The 21,730-nt window shown below is 41.7% G+C and overlaps 1 protein-coding gene and 1 long non-coding RNA gene across 7 annotated transcripts in view; one reads left to right on the top strand and one right to left on the bottom strand.

Moving 5' to 3' along the window:
* LOC308626362 overlaps nt 1–11,413 on the top strand; it is a 35,582-nt gene extending 24,169 nt beyond the window's left edge. The window contains exons 4-5 of one of the 2 annotated variants that reach the window (XR_014017233.1): nt 2,793–2,976; nt 10,763–11,413. This is a non-coding gene — a long non-coding RNA (uncharacterized lncRNA). Of the gene's footprint in view, nt 1–2,792; nt 2,986–10,762 lie in introns of both variants that reach the window. The other variant, XR_014017234.1, reaches the window with a different exon arrangement.
* The window catches only part of AIG1 (androgen induced 1), a 241,464-nt gene that overhangs the window by 92,162 nt on the left and 127,572 nt on the right, over nt 1–21,730 (bottom strand). The window lies entirely within an intron of this gene.

The following is a 21,730-nucleotide window of genomic DNA, read 5'->3' as shown; positions in this document are numbered from 1 at the left end:
TCTGGGGCCCCGGCTCTTCCTGGCTGCCCCAGGGCCCAGCGTATAGTAAACGGCCACACCCCGCACCCCACTTCCTCCCCCCATCCAATCACTTAAGGCAGCTGAGTGAGTGGTCCTGCCTCTAAAGAACCTGTTAAAGGAGCCCCAAGCTACCCCAAAGATTTTAACTGAGAGATCACGGCTCTTTTGGCATATAATGGAAGGACTTGACCTCTGCATCATCATACAGGTATTTTAGGCCCTAAGAGTTGGTCTATTTTTTGCCTTTTTTTTTTTCCAGTCTCATAATCTCTTAGGTCAAAGAATTTAGGAATCTCCAGATCCCAGATTGGAGGACACTTGTAGGATACCTCTCAGTGCTGCTTTCTAAAGCCCTCCTCCTGATGCCAGTTGAGTTGGATGGGGGTGAAGGAAGGGCCCAGGGCAGAGGCATTGGCACTGCTGTGATGGCTCCTTTCCACTAGACACCGTGCTCCGTGTGGCAGGGCAGTGCCTGGCTTCTCTCTGTATCCCAACACTTAGCCCAGTACCTGGTGTACGGCAGGCACTGAATAAGCACTTATTGACAGGCTGACTGACTGACGGACTGACTCCAGGTAAGATTCTTGCTTTCTGGGACAACCCTCCTACCTCTGAGAAGTCTACTATCTTTGTTCAAGTCTTAACTCAATGACAGAAATTCATACAGTTAATTATTTTTCCACAGGGCATTAGGTTATCTTTGGAAATAGGATGCTTGGTGGCCTGTCCTGACATCCCAGAGTTTCCTTAGACAGAATGTGAATTAACTGCCCCTCTGTAATTCCATTAATTTTTTAATGGTTACCTAAGTTAAGTAGTTTCTCTATAATTTTCATAAAATTATAAAAATTCTGAGGCCTAAGCATTTCAAATTCAATGAAAGTTAACTGCCTGTATTTTCATCTCTGAAAGCTCATGCTGAGATAAAAGTCTTCGGTAAAAATATTCACAGCAGTTTGCAGAATTATTTGAGCAATTATTGAATCCAAAAAAACGATCTCGAATTAAAAAGTTAATGGAGAAGGGGATCTAGAACTGTCATTTTAAGGTAAGCTTGTACAGGTGTGACTTTTTTTCACTACACCAGAGCACTTTTGTAAGTCAAACAAGTGGATAAATATCAAAACAGAAGAATTCAGAAAATTATGACTGAGTTCCTCTGTTACCACCATTCCAAATGATCTCTTTTCAGACAAGGCACTTTCTCTTAAAGAGATTTTGAGTAAAAATTAAAAAAAACTGTTTTGACAAAACCTATTTTTTTCCATTCTTTTAACTGCAGATACTCATAAAAAAATCTGTATATTTTTATTGACTATAAAACAGTTACATAAACAAGTATGCCAAAAGAGATAGTCATGCCACCTTACCTTAGAATATATATAAATTTGCTTCTCAAATTGGGACAGAAGAAGGAAAAAGCTAGACAAAATTGTCCCAGACATTCTGGAGTTTGGAGAGAGGCAGCCAAAGAGATTGATTTTAAGTATTTTACCATGTCCAAGTTGTAAGCAGATACCTGGCTTTCACCATATGCATGTGTAAAATTTGCTTCTTGTGCCAAATTAAGAAAAATATATATCAAATAATCTCCTTTTGGGCAAATCAGGCTAAAAGAATCAATGTGAAGTGTCAAGGGAAAGTTATGTGTAGTTTTAGAATCTTTACTGCTACAGACTTGATGGTTTTAATCTCCCAGTTCTTAAAAAAAGCAAAGTCAATGGGAAACTTTGCCATACAGTTTAAGGAACTTTTGGCTAACTGAGGAGGCAATGGCAGTATTTAGTTATTGGCAGAGCAAAAGTGACTTTCATTCAGTCATTTATTCATTCAAGCAGCATTTACTGAGTTCCTCTTATGTGCAGATTCTCTAAGGGAAAGAGGCCTGAGCCAGATGTATTTGCTGCCTCCCCTCCCCCACCCCCTACCGTGGGATGCCTACAACATAAACCTGATGGACTTCACTATAAAACAGAGAGCATCCAGGGCTCTAGGATAGGAATGTGACATGTTTAGAATTTAGGAGGCAAAGGGAGCGCTTCTCACTGGGCAGCCTGGAGAAGGCTTTTTGTAAGAGGTCACCTTCAGCATGAAAGACAAAGTGGATTTCAACAGTGGGGACAAAAACGAAGGATGTACAGTCAGGGAAGGGCACAGAAGCAAAGGCACAAGGGAAGACAGGACAGCTGGGGAAGCGGTCGGGTTTGCCGAGAACCTGGTGTAGATAAAGGACGGCGCTTGAAATGAAGTCTGAACAAATAGATTGGACCCCAAACAGGGAGGCTCTTAAATGCCATGCGGGGGAGTTTTACCTCTATTAAGTGGGCACTGGGAAGTCCTTAAAGGGTCTTGAGGCAGAGAATGGTTTAAGAGAGGTGGTTCCAGAAGATTAATCTGGCAGCAGCACATAGACTACAACAGAGGGGAGAAATACTAATCAAGACAGCATTACTATCCTCCCAGTGACAGGGACTGAGGATAGCGTTGGGGGCAGGAGGAAGGAAAATTAAAGGCCGATCCAGAAAACACGGAAGGCAGACATCGGGATGGTGGGAAGGAAAGGAGAGGGAACTGGTACTTATTGAGGACGCACTACATGTTACTCTAACACATAACAGTACATGACACAGGATGAACGTACATCCTGCTTTTCTTGGCACAGTCTGAGTTTATGCCTTGCTTTCTTTTTCTTTCTTTCTTTTTTTCTTTCTCTCCCTTCCTCCCTTCCTCCCTCCCTTTCTTTTCTCCCCTCCCTCCCTTCCTTTCTTAAGGTGCTGGAAGCATACTGAAGCAGTTGGAGATGTTGGCTGGAATTTGGGAGCAAAATCACACTCTAGTTACAGATTTGTGAGCCTTCCAAATCAACAGATGCAGGACCCTGGGACTGAATGACATCGCCAAGCATGAGACTGCAGGACAAAGGTCACAGCTCAGATGCCTGCAGCGGCCAGGCAGGTAACACACGTGAGTGAGGTAGGAGTGGAAGAGGGAGGTGCTTGTGAGGATTATCCTAATTTCTCCCAGAAAGTATTTGCAATTTTATTGAAAAAACACAGTCATTAAAACAGTAGTCTATTTCTTAATTAAAGCGGGCAACTACAGCAATTTCCAGTCATTTAATTAAAAAAATCACAATTTATTTACAGAAATAGTAATTTGTGAACGATAAGCCTTGCTTAATAGAACAGAAAATGATAAACTGTAGTCGTTCAATTTTTGTCCACATTTTTATCTTAGGAGAGGCTTCAAATGAGAGGTTTTTTTTTTTTTTTTTTTTTTTTTTTTTTTTTGCGGTAGGCGGGCCTCTCACTGTTGTGGCCTCTCCCGTTGCGGAGCACAGGCTCCGGATGCACAGGCTCAGCGGCCATGGCTCACGGGCCCAGCCGCTCCGCGGCATGTGGGATCCTCCCAGACCGGGGCACGAACCCGTGTCCCCTGCATCGGCAGGCGGACTCTCAACCACTGCGCCACCAGGGAAGCCCAAATGAGAGGTTTTTAAAAGTGCAGTTAGTGCTTATCAAAATCACTAGCTACATGCAAGTATGTTAAAACAAATTGCTGCGCCTTTTTACCGTCCTGAATAACAGCCAAGTAAAACTCAGAGACTATTGTCATGAACCTGTAAGCGGGGCTGGGGAGAGGGTAGAGGAAGATGGGGAGAGCACAGGGGTGGAGGTAAAGAGTGGAGAGCATTTCAAAAGGCAATACGCCCAGGTTTCCAATTCCAGTTCATTTATATTAGAAAAATTTATTAATGAGAACTTAAGTTACTAGTCTCGTCATTGCTTCATACTTTTAATTCAAAGCTAATAACCACCTCACCAGTGGTTCTCAGACTCTTCCTAGCATGAGATTTCCCTGGAATTGTTTACTGGGAGGATTCATTACCACACAGACTGTGGGGCCACATCTGTAGCTCTAGGATGGGTTGTGACAGTTTGCATCTTTAACCAGTTCCCAGGTGATGCCGATGCTGCTGGTCCTGGGACCACACTTTGAGAACCTCTGGTCTACACATCAGTGAATACGCTAGACAGGGACTGGCTGGCTTCTGTCCTTTTCAGAATTACCGTGGAGCACAAACACGCACTCAGGCTCTGTTTCTCATGGCACTCTGGAAAATGATTCAATGACATGGCTTCAAACAGAGGTCCAACTTTTTGCCTCATTGTCTGTGTTCTGAATCCAACCTAGTTTAATATTTTGGAAAATGTTACCCTTTTCTGTACCGAGCAAAGTAAATATTTTGTCAGTTGTTAAGGATGAGCTACAGAGTAAGACCTGAAGATGTATCCAAATTCAGCAGGAAGGCTTGGAGCTGCTTTGGAACTTTTTCCAGATTGTGATTTGTAATGTATTTCAGAAGCCAGCAGAAATACCAACCACTCAATCTATTAAGAAAAGGCTGAATGAACCTTTTCACAGAGATTTTTTTTTTTTCCACACCAACTCTCATTATGCCTGGCAAAGAAAGGAGAAAGGAGAGACAAAATGCTTTTCTGTCCATAGGATTTCATCTGAGTATTGTTCTCACATAAAGAACTTAGTAGCAGAGTTTTAGAATTGGAAGAAAGTTTTAACAATCCCTTTTTGACAGCTGAAATAACTAAGGCTCAAGAAAGGTAAATGTCATTTGCCTGAGGACCAGACAGTGGCAGAGCTGGAGTTGGAATTAAACTCAAAGGCTCTTGATTCCTGGGCCAGCACTTCTCTTACTATAACATACCACCTCCACGCAGTAGAATTGTAAGAAACTGATTTAAAAAGCAAATAAAAACAATACTACCAATAATGCATTTTACACTGCACTTTCACTGACAACTCCTAAGCCAGTTGGTTACTGATGGCTTTGCCTACTAGTGAGAGGGCTGGGGGAGCAGACAGAAGGAGTCCTGGAGGGTGCTCTTCTCAGCTTCCTTCCTAAGAATTTCCAGAAGCATCTTCCAGTGTGGTGCTTTGGGTCTTGAACATGGTGTATGGACTAAGACGGTAGAAATATAGCCCTCAACACGGTAAAATTCACATTTTGACAAAGAAATATTTGGGGAAGATTTATAGAGGTCAAGGGATCTTACAGATCATCGGGGTCATACATCTCATGTATAGGTGAGGAAATCAAAGCTCTCAGGAGTCAAGGAAATTACTTGGGTGCTCAGTCTATTTAATGGCACAGCTCATGCCTGACTCCTGATCTCTTGCCCTGTTGCATGTTACTATTTCTACCTTATTAACCTGTCTACTGTAGTATGGTGTGTTGATTTTTTTTCTTTTGGCTACGTTGGGTCTTCACTGCTGCGCATGGGCTTTCTCTAGTTGCGGCGAGTGGGGGCTACTCTTTGTTGTAGTGCGCGGGCTTCTCATTGCGGTGGCTTCTCTTGTGTGGAGCATGGGCTCTAGGCACATGGCCTTCAGTAGTTGTGGCATGTGGGCCCTAGAGCGCGCAGGCTTCAGTAGTTGTGGTGTGTGGGGCTCAGTGGTTGTGGCTCACGGGCTCTAGAGTGCAGGCTCAGTAGTTGTGGCGCACGGGCTTAGTTGCTCTGTGGCATGTGGGATCTTCCTGGACCAGGGATCGAACCCGTGTCCCCTGCATTGGCAGGCAGATTCTTAACGACTGTGCCATCAGGGAAGTCCCTGGTGTGTTGATTTAAGCCAGAAAAATGCATGCTTCACTGTGAGTCTAGATCCAAAAATACTAAATCTATTCAACATTAAGAAAGTAATTATAATAAACATTTCTCAAGTGTTGGCTATGCCAGGCACTGTTCTAAGCACTTTACATGGATTATTGCATCTAATGTCATGTCATTGAGGAGGCTAGAACACCATAAGGTAAGAAATGGAAATGAAGAATGAAATGAAATAATGAATGTGAAGCACTTAGCTCACAGCCTATGTTGTTTTCCCAGGATACATGGTTGTCTATTAAATGCAATAATCCAAGGTAGGGATTTAGGACAGCTCTTGGCTCACAGGGCATAATAATACTAGCTGTTATTATCACATTTCCCCCTATTTCTTCATGTGGAACAGACCAAAGAAGTTGGATCTAGATGAAAGTTATGAGCCATACAAGATTCAAACATAGGTAATATCCCAGGGAACCAGTTGCCACCAGTGGAGACCACAGAGACCACAGTGTAGCTTGGACCAAAATGCTCTCAAAGGCCAAATGCTGAAGCCAGAGACCACAAAAGAACAGAATTAAACAGGTTTGTATTGGGCACTGGTTTCAAAGAGCTCAGAGGGTTTACCGCCCATCTCCTCATCAATCTTAACCACAGTCAAGTTGGAGAGGAAAGTGAACATAGTACGAAGACCTCTTTCATATGAAGGCAGTTTGCGAAGACAAAACTAATCACTCAAAGCCAGTGGTGAGGACCCAATTTCCTTAATAAGAATGTACCGATCTCCTGCTGGAGGATAAGAACGTCACCATTAGTTAAGATGAAACAACAACAATACTACTCAATAAAGCACTCATGGCAGGTAAACTGCCTTGTAAACTGCCCACTTGGGAGTGCTTGGCATACCAGGTGCTTGCACACTGGCAAGAAACTAGGGAGATCCAGACAGAGTCCGCCCTACTGCTACCCACTTCCTCTCCAACCTGGCAACTAGAAAGGATTCATTCTGTTTTTGTTACAGAGGAGTAAATGAGGATCAGTGAGTGGAAGTTGCATGAAGGTAGATTTTGGCTCAAGATAAAAGAGAGAACTTTAAAAAAAAACTAGTGGTGTCCAATGACAACTGTGCTGCTGGCTGAGGTGGTGTGTGCTTTGTGGGTGACCAAGAAGAGGGAGGCCCAGGAAACACTCACAGGGTGTACAGTTATCGGTATAGCAATTTCCATTGTCATTGTGATCATTTTCTTATTAGCATTCCATCACGTGGATATGGGCATTGATTAGAGTTGAAAATGTTTCCACCAAGAGAGGCCACAAAACAGGGGATTGTTGTTCTTAGGCCAAACTTGAGTTTGAATCCAGGTTCTGTTGTTAACTATAATTATGTGAATTCTGTTGCTCTGAGTTCTGATGCTTTGGAAAGTACCACTTCTATTTAATTAATTTTGAACAACAATACAGGATCTGTATTCAGTGCCTTGCAGTTCACAGAGGTTTCCTCAGAACCAAAGGAGGTGTCAGTTAGGGTCAAGGAGTGAAATTTGAGGGAATAGGATTAAAGCAGCAACTTCTGACAAGATTTTTAAGAAGCTGAATCCCTCTTTCCTACCTGAGGAAAAACTAAAACTGAAATTGGTAAAAGGGTGAACAGAATCAGGGGTCAGAAAGCACCAGAGGTTTAGGAAAACAAGAAAAGATATGGTTTGCAAAATATTGAGAACAAATAAGGGATCCTCAGGATGCCTATTTTTTAAGAATCACTACCTGAGGTAGAGGGAACAGTTTATGTTCTGTTTAGACTCAAGTTCTGGTGGATGGGAGGACAACCTGGCTACTTTAAAACATTGGAAGCAGGTTTAGAGGAAGGCAGAAATCTGCAAAGATTTGTAAAGACATATGTCAGATACCTCCTTCAAGGACAGGAAGTTGGGCAGGAGAGTTGGGTCAAATACAGGCAAATTTCCTACTTGGGAGAGGATAGTAACAATGGGGAATGTATGATATTATGATATTTTATTCTATTTTTGACCATGGAAAGCAACACCAGCATGTGGTAAAAGGTAATTCAAGGTGTTTCCTGGATTGGCTGACAGTAGTCATGGATAAATTGCCCTCTTTGAGTCAGTTAATGTTGGTGGCGAAAGCAAGGTGACAGGAGCATGCTCACAGGTTGCAACTTTTCAGAGCTCAAGGTACTCTCAGAAGAAGGCTAACAGGTTTCTATTCAAAGGAGAGTAAAGGTGTTCCAAAAAATCCCACAACTGGATGGAAAAAAAAATCCCAAATGAGGACAATACTAGCAGTAAATATAAGTTAACATCTTCACTCTATAAAGAGTTCATTCAAGTTGCTCAAGTAAGTGAATTCACAAACAAGAAAATGCAATTAGTAAAGACATACATGAGAAAATAAAATCACAATGAGATGCTGTATGCCTATGCCATGAGTGATGACAAGGGTATAGTGAAACTGGTGATCTCATGCATTGCAGGGGGCGTTGTAAATCGATACAGCCCTTCTAAAAGGAAAGCAATTTGGCAATATGTATTGAGCCATAAACATGATCATACCACATGACCAGTAATCCCACTTGTGGAAATCTATCTTAAATTTAAAAAATATGTGAAAAGCTATATCCATAAGGGTGTTTGTTGGAATAGTGTTTAAAACATTACAAACTTAGAATGGGCATGGGATTTCAATTCAATTCAACAAATGAAAATTGAATACCTATAAGTAGCTGGGTATAATAAAGCAGAATTCCTTCCCTCAATAATGCATAATCACAACTTAATGCCTGTCCTCTTTTCAATAGTATGAAACCATTGGAAAGGAGGCCATGGAAATACATTTTAAGGGATTAAAATGTGTGTGATATATTAAATTTAAAAAGCTGTAAACAAGCATTGTATTTACTACAATGTTTAGGAGAAAAAACCAAGCAGGAAGTAAACTAAAACAGTAACAATGATGGAATAATGGGTCATGTTTTCCTTTTCTTGACTCTAATGTGGTTATAGTACCTTTAAAATAAAGACAATAATAAACAAGAAGAGAAACACAGAAAAATGAGGTGGTGATTGAATAAAGATGAAGATTAATGAGGAAAAGTACTAAGTATACTTAAGAATTTTTATTTATTTAAAAACTGCTTTTAGTTGTATATCTTTAGCAATTATTAGTACAAATGATTTGTTAGTTCAATAAACTGTGTTATTTTAGTGGAAAAATTATGAGGGTTCTAAACCACAGATTTATTGAATCTCCCTCATGGAGGCCTTATGAATTTCACATAAATAAAAGTTACCCTGAAGCATGAGCTTACACAGTTCTGCTACCTAAAAATGATAGGCTAAAATTCACTGCAAAGTGAAGAAGAGATAAGATTCTGGTGTCCTAACCAAGGTGGGCAAAGCGGTTTCCCCTGGCAAGGAACTGCTGCAGGCAATGGAGCAGTGTAAGGAGGAGAAGCCATGTCCAAGAGCAATGGAGGCCCACGGGAGCAGGGGTTTCCCAGGTATTGTGAGTCCCTAAGTTAACTGCTCCAGTTCCCTGGACCTTGCTCTTCCCAGGAGACCTGAAGACACTGTGAGTTCAACTAACACTGTGATTCAAATACCCACAACATCAATCTTTGTGGGCTTTTTAAAAAAAACAGGGCTGTTTCGAGGCTACATAAAAGAGTCTTTTTCAAACGTGGCCATGAAAGTTCTTGGGTTTCTCTCTTTTTAAAAAATATTTTAATTTTATTGGAGTATAGTTAACTTACAATGTTGCATTAGTTTCAGGTGTACAGCAAAGTGATTCAGTTATACGTATACATATATTAATTCTTTTTCAGATTCTTTTCTCACATAGGTTATCAGAAAGTTCTTGGAGTTTTCTTTACCTTGAACCAAGCACGTTTGGATTTGAGCTTGTCGTTCTACTTCTCACCTCCTGGCTCTTTAACCCCTCAGATCCTTTCTACTCTTCTATAACAGTGGTCATCCAAAACCTTGCCTTCTCTCCATGATGCCAGGTGAGCACAGGTGAATTTAATTCATTCACTTGCCACTGGTTGCCATGAGCTGTTAGAATTGTATTCTAGTTATCAACTAGGACTTCTCTGCATCTCACCTAATCTAGGTTAGATAATCAGTTCCCATTTCTTCCTATTTCCTGAATATGTTTCCTGAACCCCACTCCCAGGATCAACTTACGTATCAACAATAGTTCTTTTTTTTTTTTTTTTTTTTTTTGCGGTACGTGGGCCTCTCACTGCTGTGGCCTCTCCCGTTGCGGAGCACAGCCTCCGGACGCGCAGGCTCAGTGGCCACGGCTCACGGGCCCAGCCGCTCCACGGCATGTTGGATCTTCCCGGACCAGGGCACGAACCTGTGTCCCCTGCATCGGCAGGCAGACTCTCAACCACTGCGCCACCAGGGAAGCCCTCAACAATAGTTCTTGAATGCAGGCAATTGAAACTGACTCTGATCATCATTAACCCAACAACAACATCTAGCAATTTCTGGAAGGCTATCAGGGGCTCACAGGACTAAATGGAGTCTGAAGGATCCTGCTTGTAAAGTGCCAGGAACAAGAGGTCTAGAGGTGTGTTCATGGGAACTAAGCAAGATCTCACTAACAAGCTGGTTCAAGTTTTGTGTTAGAAAGAAACTATGAAAAATTAGTGAAAAGTATAAAAAGATCTTAATTAAATACTTGTAGTATTGTATAATGAAAGAGCCCACTGTTGACTATTAATTGTGGTTTTACCTCTAATTAGTTGTGTAACCCTGCAAAAGTTATTTTACGTTTCTGAGCCTTAATATCACCCTCTGTAAAATAAAGAACCAGGTTAGAGATGGTTTAAACTATGGCTCCCTTCTAGCTTTCATGATCCTTGAGTCTATTCCAAGAGAGAGACCCTGTCTGAGCCCCTCCTCTCCTGCACCCATGCACCTGGGGAAAAACACTGTTAGGGAAGAAGCAGAGGCCGCTTCTGTTAAAACACAATACAGCCACAGAATCCTTCTCAATATTCCAGATAGCTACTACCCATCCGTTGGAGTTTGCATGTAAGGGGAAATAAATTTGCCATTCCTGGTCTGTAGTATATTTTTCTGCTTTCACAGGATGAGCTAAACCAGAAAAACCAAGATATCCTAAGAGCATCAGAGAAAGTCTTTGCTCAAAAGACTCTTCAACACCAGCTGTTGTCCTGCTGCTAACCATCAGTTCAGCTTGTACGATCTCCCTGGTAACCGACTACAATAAGGTATCATCCCGTCAGCCTGAAAGTTTTGTTGTATAGTTCAAACACATTTTAGGAGCGCTCAGCATGGCATTCGTCATTCAGTTCTTACAGGCCTTGCCTTTTGTCCTCTGTTCTCCTTGTCCACACACCTGATGCCTGTCCATTTATATTCTACTGGAATCCTCCAAACTGAACATAATGAAGTTGAGGGAAACCTAGAAAAACCCGAGTCCAATTCAGTTGGTCTTAATAATCAAAAGAATCTGGAAAAAGCAATGTCAGAACTTTGTATAATTCAATCAGGAGATGGTAAGGGAGAAAGAATCTACTGAAATAAAACATTTTTAAAAATGAAACAAGAGTCTTGGCAAGTTCTCTCTTCCAAATCAAAAGATTCATCTCACCCAACAAGATGTATTAGGGTTAGATTTGCTACCCGTATCAGAAAGAGTTGACATCTCAGTGCCTTAGAGCAGGGATTAGCAAGCTCCAATCTATCCTGCCACCTACTTGTGTAGATTAGAATTTTATTTGAAGACAGGCACTCATCTGTTTATGTGTTGTCTGTGGCTGCCTTGGCGCTCCAACAGCAGAGTCGAGCAATTGTGATAGAGATTATATGGCCCACAAAGCCTAAAACACTTATTATCTGGCCCTTTACAGAAAAAGTGAGCCTACCACTGTCTTAATAGTGTCAATTTAGTTCTCTCTCATGTAAAGAAGCCCAGAGGCCAGCGGCACAGAGGATTAGTAGTGTCATCAGGGAACGGACTCCTTCTACCTTTCTGCTTTGACATCCTAACTTTCATCGTCAAGAGCACCTTGAGATCCAAGTGGCTTCTGAGACCCTCATTACCATTTCTAAAATTCAGGCCAGAAGAAAGAGGGCAAGCAGAAGGTAAAGGGGGACCCCTCCCTCCCTGATGAGTCAGCTCATAACAAGAAGCCTTCCTGGAAGTTCCACAAAACACTATCGCTTCCATTTTATTTGTCAGAACCTAGTCATTTGTCTTGTCTAGCTGCAAAGGGGACTGGGAAATAAAGGTTTTTTGGTTTGTTTTTACAAAATTACTGGTGGCCCTGTGCCCAGCTAAAAATAAGGGTCTATTATTTTGGAGAAAAGAGAGTGTGGATGCTGAGTTAGGCAAGTAGCAGTCGTGGCCATAAAACACTATGTAGTGAAATCACAAGTAGTAGATTCACAGGTAACCCATACCTTTTCCCTCTACCTTACATGGTGGAAATTTTTAAAGAATGGAGAATTTGTATTCTGACATCATAAATACCACTTGTTTTGTCTTATGTTTACCATTTGGTATGTATATTAGCCAATTATGTCAGTGATTGTCTTAGCCCATTCGAGCTGCTATAACAAAAGTAACAATACTATCATAGACTAGGTGACTTAAACAACAAACATTTATTTCTCATGGTTGCGGAGGCTGTGAAATCCAAGATCAAGGTGCTGGCAAGATTTGATGTCTGTTGAGGACCCCATTCCTGGTTCATAGCCAGTCTTCTTCTCACTGGGTTCTCATGTGGTAGAGAGAGAACAAGAAGGCATTCTGGGGGTCCCTTTTATAAGGGCACTAATCCCATTCACGAGGGCTCCACCTTTATGACCTAATCATCGTCCAAGGGCCCTACTGCTAATAGCATCAAATACCATTTGAGGGTTACAATTTCAACATATGAATTTGGTGAGGATACAACCATTTGGTCCATCATAGTGCTTGATCAATTCATTCATTCAACAAGGCTTGCTGGGGACCTGCAATGTTCCACACATGGTATGAGGCAAAGGCAAAGTGTGATGACCCCAGTTCTTGCCCTGAAAAAGTCTGAGTCAGCAAGGGAGACAGATAAGTTTGTGGACACTGGTATTTCAGGGAGAGAAGTTTCCTGAGGAGGTAGATATTGGCATATCATGGAAAGCACACAGGAAGGTCTTAAGACTTGAGCTGAATGTTGAAGAACTAGTTGGAAGGAATTTGCTGGTGAAGAAGTGGGAGCAAGGGCATTCCAATATGAGGGAGCAGCATGTGCAAAGACATGGAGGAGAAAGAGAACGAGCATGGATAGCCTGGCTGAGCACAGGGTGTGCCAGGGGCCACAAGAGATCAGCTGGGGAGGTGGTCACACATCACTCCCAGAACAGAAGGAATCTTGGCACCAAAGTGCTAGGTTTCCTCTGGACAGTGGTGAGTAGGCACTGAAGGGTATCATGTGGGAAAGTGACATGAACAATCTGTGTTTCATAAAGATCATTCTGGTCATAGTGAGGATAGGTTGGGGTGGGGTGAAGAGATAGGAAGACAGCAGAAGGCTTCCATTTACGTGTTTGCAATTATGCTTAAGTTAAAGTATAATCTTGTATTGTTGCATGAGAAGATCCATTCACCCCAAAGCTAATTAATAGAGAGATACGATGAATAAAAATAACCTGTATTCCATTTAATCCTCCCAGCCCTCCTGTGAAGCCCCACCTTACACACGAGGTAACTGAGGCTCAGAAAGGTTAAGTGGTTTATCTGAAATCTCGCAACTAGTAAGTGGCAGAGTGGGGCTTGCATTAAGGTTTTCTGATCCCAAGTCCAGTGCTCTTTTTACTGCATGTTGAGAGCAACAAGCATTCCAGACTCAACCTGTCACCCCTAAATCCAGGCCAGGCAGTACTATTTGCATGTCTTGGCAGTAGCATATCTTAGTGGCATTAAATGTAGGAAAACATGGAGGCATTTCCTTTCAGTTACTTTGTGAGGCAAGATAGCAAGAGTATTTTATTAGGTTTTGGCAAATTCTCTTAATAGGAAAAATCAACCATATATTTTATTATTCTTTGTTCAGTGCTGTGGCAATTATTCAAACACTCATGAAAGATCTATGTTTCTCTACGGTTCCAACTTTCTATCTGATTATAGCCCATCTTTCCTCGTTTATGTGGGGAGCCATAAAGATTCTCAAAACAGACTTGTTTGAAATCTCAAATCAACAAAATTAAATAATATTTTTAAAATTTTCTCATAGATTTTTGTCTTTTCAGAAAGAACTTTCCAGATAGCTGTTCTCATCCACACTCTGTCAAGACACTTAAAAACCTGCATTGTGGGGGCTTCTCTGGTGGCACAGTGGTTGAGAGTCAGCCTGCCGATGCAGGGGACACGGGTTCGTGCCCCGGTCCGGGAAGATCCCACATGCCGCGGAGTGGCTGGGCCCGTGAGCCATGGCCGCTGAGCCTGCGCGTCCAGAGCCTGTTCTCCGCAACAGGAGAGGCCACAACAGTGAGAGGCCTGTGTACCGCACACACAAAAAAACAAAAAACAAAAAAACAAACCTGCATTGTGATTGCTAGTTAGTTTCCTTGTCTTTTTCTCCACTAGACAGTAAGATCCTTGAGGTCAGCAACAGGGTATTTATTTATCTTTATACCATCTCCAGGCACAGTAATTGGCACTTGATAGCCCACAATAACTGTTTGTAGATTAATTAATAACATGGAGCAACAATGTAACTAAACACATACAATTATATTTAAAATGGCACTGCAGTAGATTGAGCACATTAAAAATAAAAATCTACCTTCACTGTAATTTTCCTGCAAAAAATCAAAAGCTCTAGGTAATGCTTCAGGGGTGTGGAATTCAGAGGGGATGTTTAGGGGTCTATTTTGCTGTTTGTTTAGACTTAAGACCACAGTGTCTTTTTAACAAGTTGATCCAGAGATGGCTGTTTCAAGGTTCCTTTCCCTTGCCCCTCCATCACATCGCCTACATGAAGCCTAGGCTTTACAGATTAAGTCTGCTTTTCTTGGTTTAAAAGCAAAGTTTTTCTGCTTTCTTGAGTTGCTGTCTTAGAAGACCAGATGTTATGCTGGGCACATATGCTTTTAAAATTCACTTTGATTTCTATTCTTTGTCTGCTCTCCATGCTGTTACTTTACATTAAGGAGCCCCTAAAGTTTTGGCCCACATGGGAGCTAAACACAAGGAACCTCTTGTCCTAGGCATTCAGATCCAAAGCTCTCCTCCACTCACACAGCTTACCCTCTCTCCTCCAGAGCCCAGCAGCATACAGTACCACGCTTTCATTTTATGATTCAGTTTTGAGGACTGAATAGGTATAACTACAAAGTAATGAAACATTTTCACCAATAGATCAGAACTCATTATCTGGTCGGTCCCTTGCCCCATACCTGTCTGGAAGCCATCTTTCAGAACTGCCTCAGACCCTGTTCATATCCATACCCTCAACCAGTCTCTAACTCTAGAACAGTTCCTTCCACCCTGACCTTTCCCTCTTTCTTTCCATTTGCTTTAAGCTCAGTTTTTCTCTTTTCTTCTGCTCGTGAGCCCCCAAACCTGCACACCTTCAGAGCTCAGGGATGCAGAGGGGAGAGTCAGTGGGGCAGAGGAAGAAGGAAACCCCAAATCAAGCCTTGTGTGAAGCAATGGGGAGCTGAGGGCAGACCGACTGCCTTCTATGATGTGGTCGTCCCATCCGAGGTGGCCGGTGTGGAGGCCAGGGGACGGCTGAATACAAGAAGTGTAATGGCTGAGCTTCTAAGACTGTGCAGCGTTGCTGAGAAGAGAAGGTGGCGAGGGGAACAGCCAGAAGCATCAGACCAGATAGTTGGTTTTCAAGGATCGGTGGAATTTGAATTATCGGGGGCGGGGGGTGGTGGTACCCAGTGCTTCTCAACCAGGGCAATTTTGCTCTCCAGGGAACATTCAGCCATGTCTGGAGACGTTTTTGGTAGTCACACTTGGGGGTAGGAGGGGTCATTGCTAGTGGGAGGAGGCCAGAAACATTGCTAAGCATCCTACAATGCACCCCTCCCCTGCAATAAAGAACTATCTGGCTCAAATATTCCACACTGCTGAGGCTGGGAAGCCCTGGGTTAGACAAAAGACCTTCAGAGCAGGTGTCATACTAAGAAGGAAAAAAATGTAGAAATTAACTTACTGCTGGAATTTTAAAAAATCATTCAGATCACATCTCATCAACCTCCACCTCACCTAATGTTTGCATACGAGGCACTTTTTCACATAAAAATATTCATTTGCTCTTGGTACAGAGTATTACTAGGAGACCTGCAGTGTGACTAGCCCCTGGGGCTCTTGGAACTGGGTCAGTCTACCCTGGTGTTCATTCTTCAGCATCCTTCAGGATGCTGTTGTGTCTCTTTCACAGTGCCAGGCACCATGAACATTGTGTCATTCTTATCTGTGATATGCCTCTCCTCCTAGAGTGTAAGCCTCATGAGGCCAGGGACTGATGTGTCTCCCGTCTATCCCAGGACCCAGCTCAGCATCTCATGTTGGGGATGGGCTGGGGGGAAGTGAAGAGAGTGGATGCTGGAGTCCCACTGCCTGGGCTGAAACCCGCATTCTTCCACTAACTCACGGTCTGACCCAGGACAGGTCACTTCACTCTCACAAAAACTCCGTTTCCTCATCTACAAAAACAGGGATATATGGCACCTGCTTCATAAGTAGAATTAAGTAATTTAATATGCACAAAGTGCTTAATTAATATTTGTCGATGGGTGAAGCATCAAAAAAGCAAACAAAGATAGGGTTAAAAATCTGCCTGTGTGTGTGGGGGGGGATAGATTAGGAGTTTGGGATTAAAATATACACACTACAGGCTTCCCTGGTGGCACAGTGGTTGAGAGTCAGCCTGCCGATTCAGGGGACACGGGTTCGTGCCCCGGTCCGGGAAGATCCCACATGCCGCGGAGTGGCTGGGCCCGTGAGCCATGGCCGCTGAGCCTGCGCGTCCGGAGGCTGTGCTCCGCAACGGGAGAGGCCACAACAGTGAGAGGCCCACGTACCACACACACACACACACACACACACACAAAATATATATATATATATATATATATATATAAAACTGAATCACTCTGCTGTACACCTGAAACTAACACATTATAAGTAAACTATATTTCAATAAAAGTTAAAAAAAATCTGCCTGCAAACCACCAATGAAGAAAATGAAGAACGAAGAAAAACACATAAAACAACTTGGCTTTTACTTTGTGGGAGCTTCAAAATGTAATATTTTTCTTCTTTGTGATGTAACAAATGTGGAAAGCAGTTTGTTATATTTATAGGCAAAAGCAGTGAAAGTTTTAGCAGGATATACATTTTTGCCATATTGATTTTACTTCACAATAAATGTTCTACCCAGTTTCTCTGACACGTCCAGTTTTCTCACTGTATTTATTGCGATAGGTTAATTTCATTTTCTATTGTCTCCCGCTGAAAACTGATTTACAGCACTATGGTTAGTCAACCTCAAAAAGGGCTTTAACAGTTTTCTGTGGTTGAAAACTGCTAGCCTTCTTCCTGTGTAAATGCTACTTCTTTCTGCAGTCTTACGTTCTTCTGTAGCATAGGACTCTCTCAAGCACACAGAGGATTTAAATCTTAATTGTTTTGTAATTGATATTTTCTGCTCTTCACAACTACTCTCCCTTCGGGTCTCTGATCCCTACTACTCTTCGTTTTTCCTTGGTTATTTCCTATGTAATATATCTTGCAGAAGCTCCAGAGAGAGGCATGATTTCTCATCATTCTTTTATGTATGCAGTCATTCACTTGACACTCAGGAAGCATTTATGGAGCGCCAGCATATGCCAAACTCTGCTCTCAGCTCCTAGGTACAGCAGTGAACACCTAAGCAAGGTCCTGCCTTCCTGGAGGGGGCATTCTTTTTTTTTTTTTTTTTTTTTTTTTTGCGGTACGCGGGCCTCTCACTGTTGTGGCCTCTCCCGTTGTGGAGCACAGGCTCCGGACGTGCAGGCTCAGCAGCCATGGCTCACGGGCCCAGCCGCTCCGCGGCATGTGGGATCTTCCCAGATCGGGGCACGAACCCGTGTCCCCTGCATCGGCAGGTGGACTCTCAACCACTGCGCCATCAGGGAAGCCCCTCTCTTTATCTTAAAGTCAACTGATTAGCCATCTACATTCCATCTATAATCTTAACTCCCCCTCTACCATATTCACAGGTTTCTGGGATTAGGGCATAGACTTTTTTGGGGGGTCCATTAATCTGCTGAGCACAATGATATAAGGAGGGCCTGTAATTTTAGTATCCTCTTCTCTACCTACATAGAATAGATGCTTAATAAATTCAGTACTTAGAAAATGGATCAGAACCATATACATTTGCTTCTTGTTAAATGACCACAAGGAGAGCTGTGTTTTCTGTATTGCAGAATTGGCGAGGGGTGGGTAGTTTCGGTCAACCTTCCGGGTTAACCCATAGTTATCCCAACACAGAGAGAGGCTCAGGAGCCCCTGCCGCAACAGGGTCTGGAGGAGAAGCCCCCTCTGCATTTCTCTTGCTTCTCCTTTGGGGTTGGCCCCTGCAGTATCACTAGTGCGGGATCCCTGGTGGTGATCATCCTTCCCCTCCTCCCACAGCCTTTCTTTTTGCAGCTTCCTGAGAGCTCCACCACCTTGATTTCTGTTGGCTGTGGCAATTTTCCTGAATTATAAAATGCAGTTTTTAAAAAAGATCCTAGGAGAACATGTTCCAGATAAGGAAACTGAATCTTAGAATAGCTGGGGGGAAATATCTAAAATGATTTGGAAAGACTTTTGCCTGGTGACTGAGAGATTAGACAGTTTTAAGGGTTTGCTTTTAGGCAGTATGAATATGGTGAGTTTAATTTTTAATTTCTGCAGTGTTGCTTGATTTTATGATGCCACTATTTTGCTGGATGCCACTATTTTTTTTTTTTTTTTTTTTCTTTTTGTGGTATGCGGGCCTCTCACTGTTGTGGCCTCTCCCGTTGCGGAGCACAGGCTCCGGACGCTCAGGCCCAGCGGCCACGGCTCACAGGCCCAGCCGCTCCGCGGCATATGGGATCCTCCCAGACCGGGGCACGAACCCGTATCCCCTGCATCGGCAGGCGGACTCTCAACCACTGCGCCACCAGGGAGGCCCTGGATGCCACTATTTTGATGCCACGATTTTGCTGGCCCAAAGCATGCAATTCTTCCTCCTCACTAAATTATAGCCTTCGTTCCTCAAAATGTCTTATAAGAATTAAGCTTTGACAATTTAACAAGACCATGCATCAATGATCCTTCCTGCCCCCTGATTATATAACAGAGTTGGCTGAATATGTGTCACTTTGCTTCTTTTATTTGTATCCATCTATTTTACTCTGGATTCATGGCTATGTTCTCCATGCAACTGTAAGCTCTCAGCAGGAAGGGAGGAAGTGGCACATCGCTGTTATTTTGCTTGTACTTCTACACAATGGCTACAGAGTTCTGTGGCCAAAAGTTGCTATGAATTATTTTAGTAAAAAGCATTGCTTGAAAATGCTGCAGAAAAATATTAATATTACTTCTCAGCTAACTTTTAGCTGTAGAACTGAACACGGGCCATGTCTATCAGAAAGATTTTGGAATTAGTTTTTCAGAGAAAACTGGTAACGCCAAGCCACATTTGGACACTTGAGGCCAACCCAACTCATCTAAAGATAAAACTCAGCAGTGCATTCCTTAGCATGGTTTCTCTAAATGTTCTCGTCTTACCTCATGCCAAGTTAGATAGAATTAGATATGATCATTCATACAGACATTTTTATTTCTCTATAGAACAGTCACTGAAATCTTTGACCTAGAAGATGGTAAAGCAAACCTGAAATCTCCTAAATTAAAGACACGATTCTACCAACTGAAATTCAGAGAGGAAAAAACCTTCTAGGCAAAATAAATCTGTAAGCTTTATGCTTAGCAAAATGATCTGTGAAAACCAGAATTTTTTTCTTTGTTTTCTATTTTTTATTTTCCTTAAATCCACCCTAATGCTTAAATATCAGTACAAACTCATGTATTTTATATTCTACTCCCACTGGGAATGGAGAACAGAGAAGAATCCACTTTCTATGGTTCAGAATGTGAGTTGCCTGACCTTTCATTCTGCTACAGAAACCCAAAGTACCAGTCACATCTCAGCTCCATGGACAGGAGAAGCTAGCCAGTTACACTGTGTTTATAACACAAATTGGAAGGTATGTGTGTGTGTTGTAATGGTTACAAGAAATCTAAATTGAAACTTTGCTACATGTAGCTAGAATGTTCACTTAAGTTAACTGCTTTTCTTTTTCTTTTTTTCTTTTTTTTTTTTTTTTTGCAAACATAGTTTCTTACAAAGTCTTAGCTTGCTGCTATGGAAGCAATGACATTAACAGAAATAACAGTGGTGCCACAAATCTTCGGGGATTTTTTTTTTTTAATGGAAAGGAAAATTCTAAAACTAAAAATATACTTTTTATTTGCAACTATGGGAATACAAACACCAGAAAAACACAAGAGGACTGTATAATTGGGACATGGGAGGCATTCTATCTGGTGGTTTTAGGGAAAGGACAGTCATGGGATGGAATCTATGTCTTAGGTCATTACAATTTGGGTAACAGAGAAAAAAAAATCTACATTAACAAAAGAGATGATATCTGGGAGGGAGTGACAGTTCCACCACACCCTCCTTGCACCACTTTACAGGGTAGGGGATACCTGCCCCAACGCCTTCTGGGTTTATATTACTTATGACATCATGAGCTCTGTCCCTTGGCATACAGTTTTTAAACACAGATAACCACTCACCACAGAGATATCACCCCCTATTTTAAATTTTAATTGTCAATCTTAATTGATATTTATTTTACAGACTGCACTGAAAAATGTTCAGATCTAAAAGTATCTAAATATAAGAGAAATACCATCTTCTTTATCTCAGCTGTGACCATCAATGGCAGTTGGATTTGACGGCATGTTAAGACCAGCGACCTACCTCATTTCAATTGGCCTCTATTAGCACTACTAGCAAAGAGGAGGATGGTTTTCTGCATGCTTACTGATCTTATGATCATAGCTGTAAATTATTTGTATCAGAGTGCTGATTCATATAACTTGCTTACATAAAAATTTTCTTTCCATTAAGGAGCACCATACTTTTTTTGTTTGTTTGTTTTCTCATCTTTTGCTTTCTTGTGGATCTTAAGAGTTTTAGGGGGTTAAAAGGAAAGATGATACTTTCTGTATTTTACATCTGCTGTAAGGCTAAGATAGGTTAACACTAAAAAAGCAAAATCTTTCCTGTGTTTCTCTTATCAAATAATGTCAGGAAACAACAATACCCCTGGAATAAAAAAAAAGAGCAGAGTTGGCTTTATGCCCTCTGTTAGCAGGCTGCAGTAGCATCTTCATTTGCAAAGTTGAAGATATTGTATCAAGAATGTTTTTATTCAGTTAAAGTTTACATCAGTTAATTGATTAAAAAAGTATTATTCCAGATTTTTGTGAAAAGAAAATATGATGGTTAAAGATTGAAAACTATCTTGAGAAAGAAAAAAAATAGTTGTTACTTATAATAGGTACAGAATGACCCCATGCCAGAGTTACATCAGCACTGCAGTGAAGAAAGTTGCCTGCTAGCTATTTACAATGGACAGTGAAGAATTCAATTCTAACTTTTGCATTTTGAGCTATGTTGCACATATGGCTATGTCAGCCTTCACTGAAGTTTTGGATCCAACAATAACGACTATACAAACACTGGAGCAAGTGGAAACTTAAAAATAAAAAGAGAAGTTGTGGAACAATGTAGTCAGATATGTGGGGCACTTAAAAACACAGATACAATAAATAAATAGATACAGACAATGTCTAATGATTTTGAGGAATGAAATTATATAACAATTGCCCTGTATTTCCATTGGCAAATCCACCAAAAGTTGATTTCTCAAGCAATTTTGCTATCCATAAATTCTCAAGGTTGATTTTTTTTTCTTTTGCCCTGCAATCTGTATTTGATTAAAAAC

This window comes from Mesoplodon bidens, assembly GCF_964165515.1.
Source record: "Mesoplodon bidens genome assembly, chromosome: 12".
Classification (NCBI taxonomy): Eukaryota; Metazoa; Chordata; class Mammalia; order Artiodactyla; family Ziphiidae; genus Mesoplodon; species Mesoplodon bidens.
Note: the sequence above shows the minus strand (reverse complement) of the source record. Positions and strands in the feature narration are given on the sequence as shown.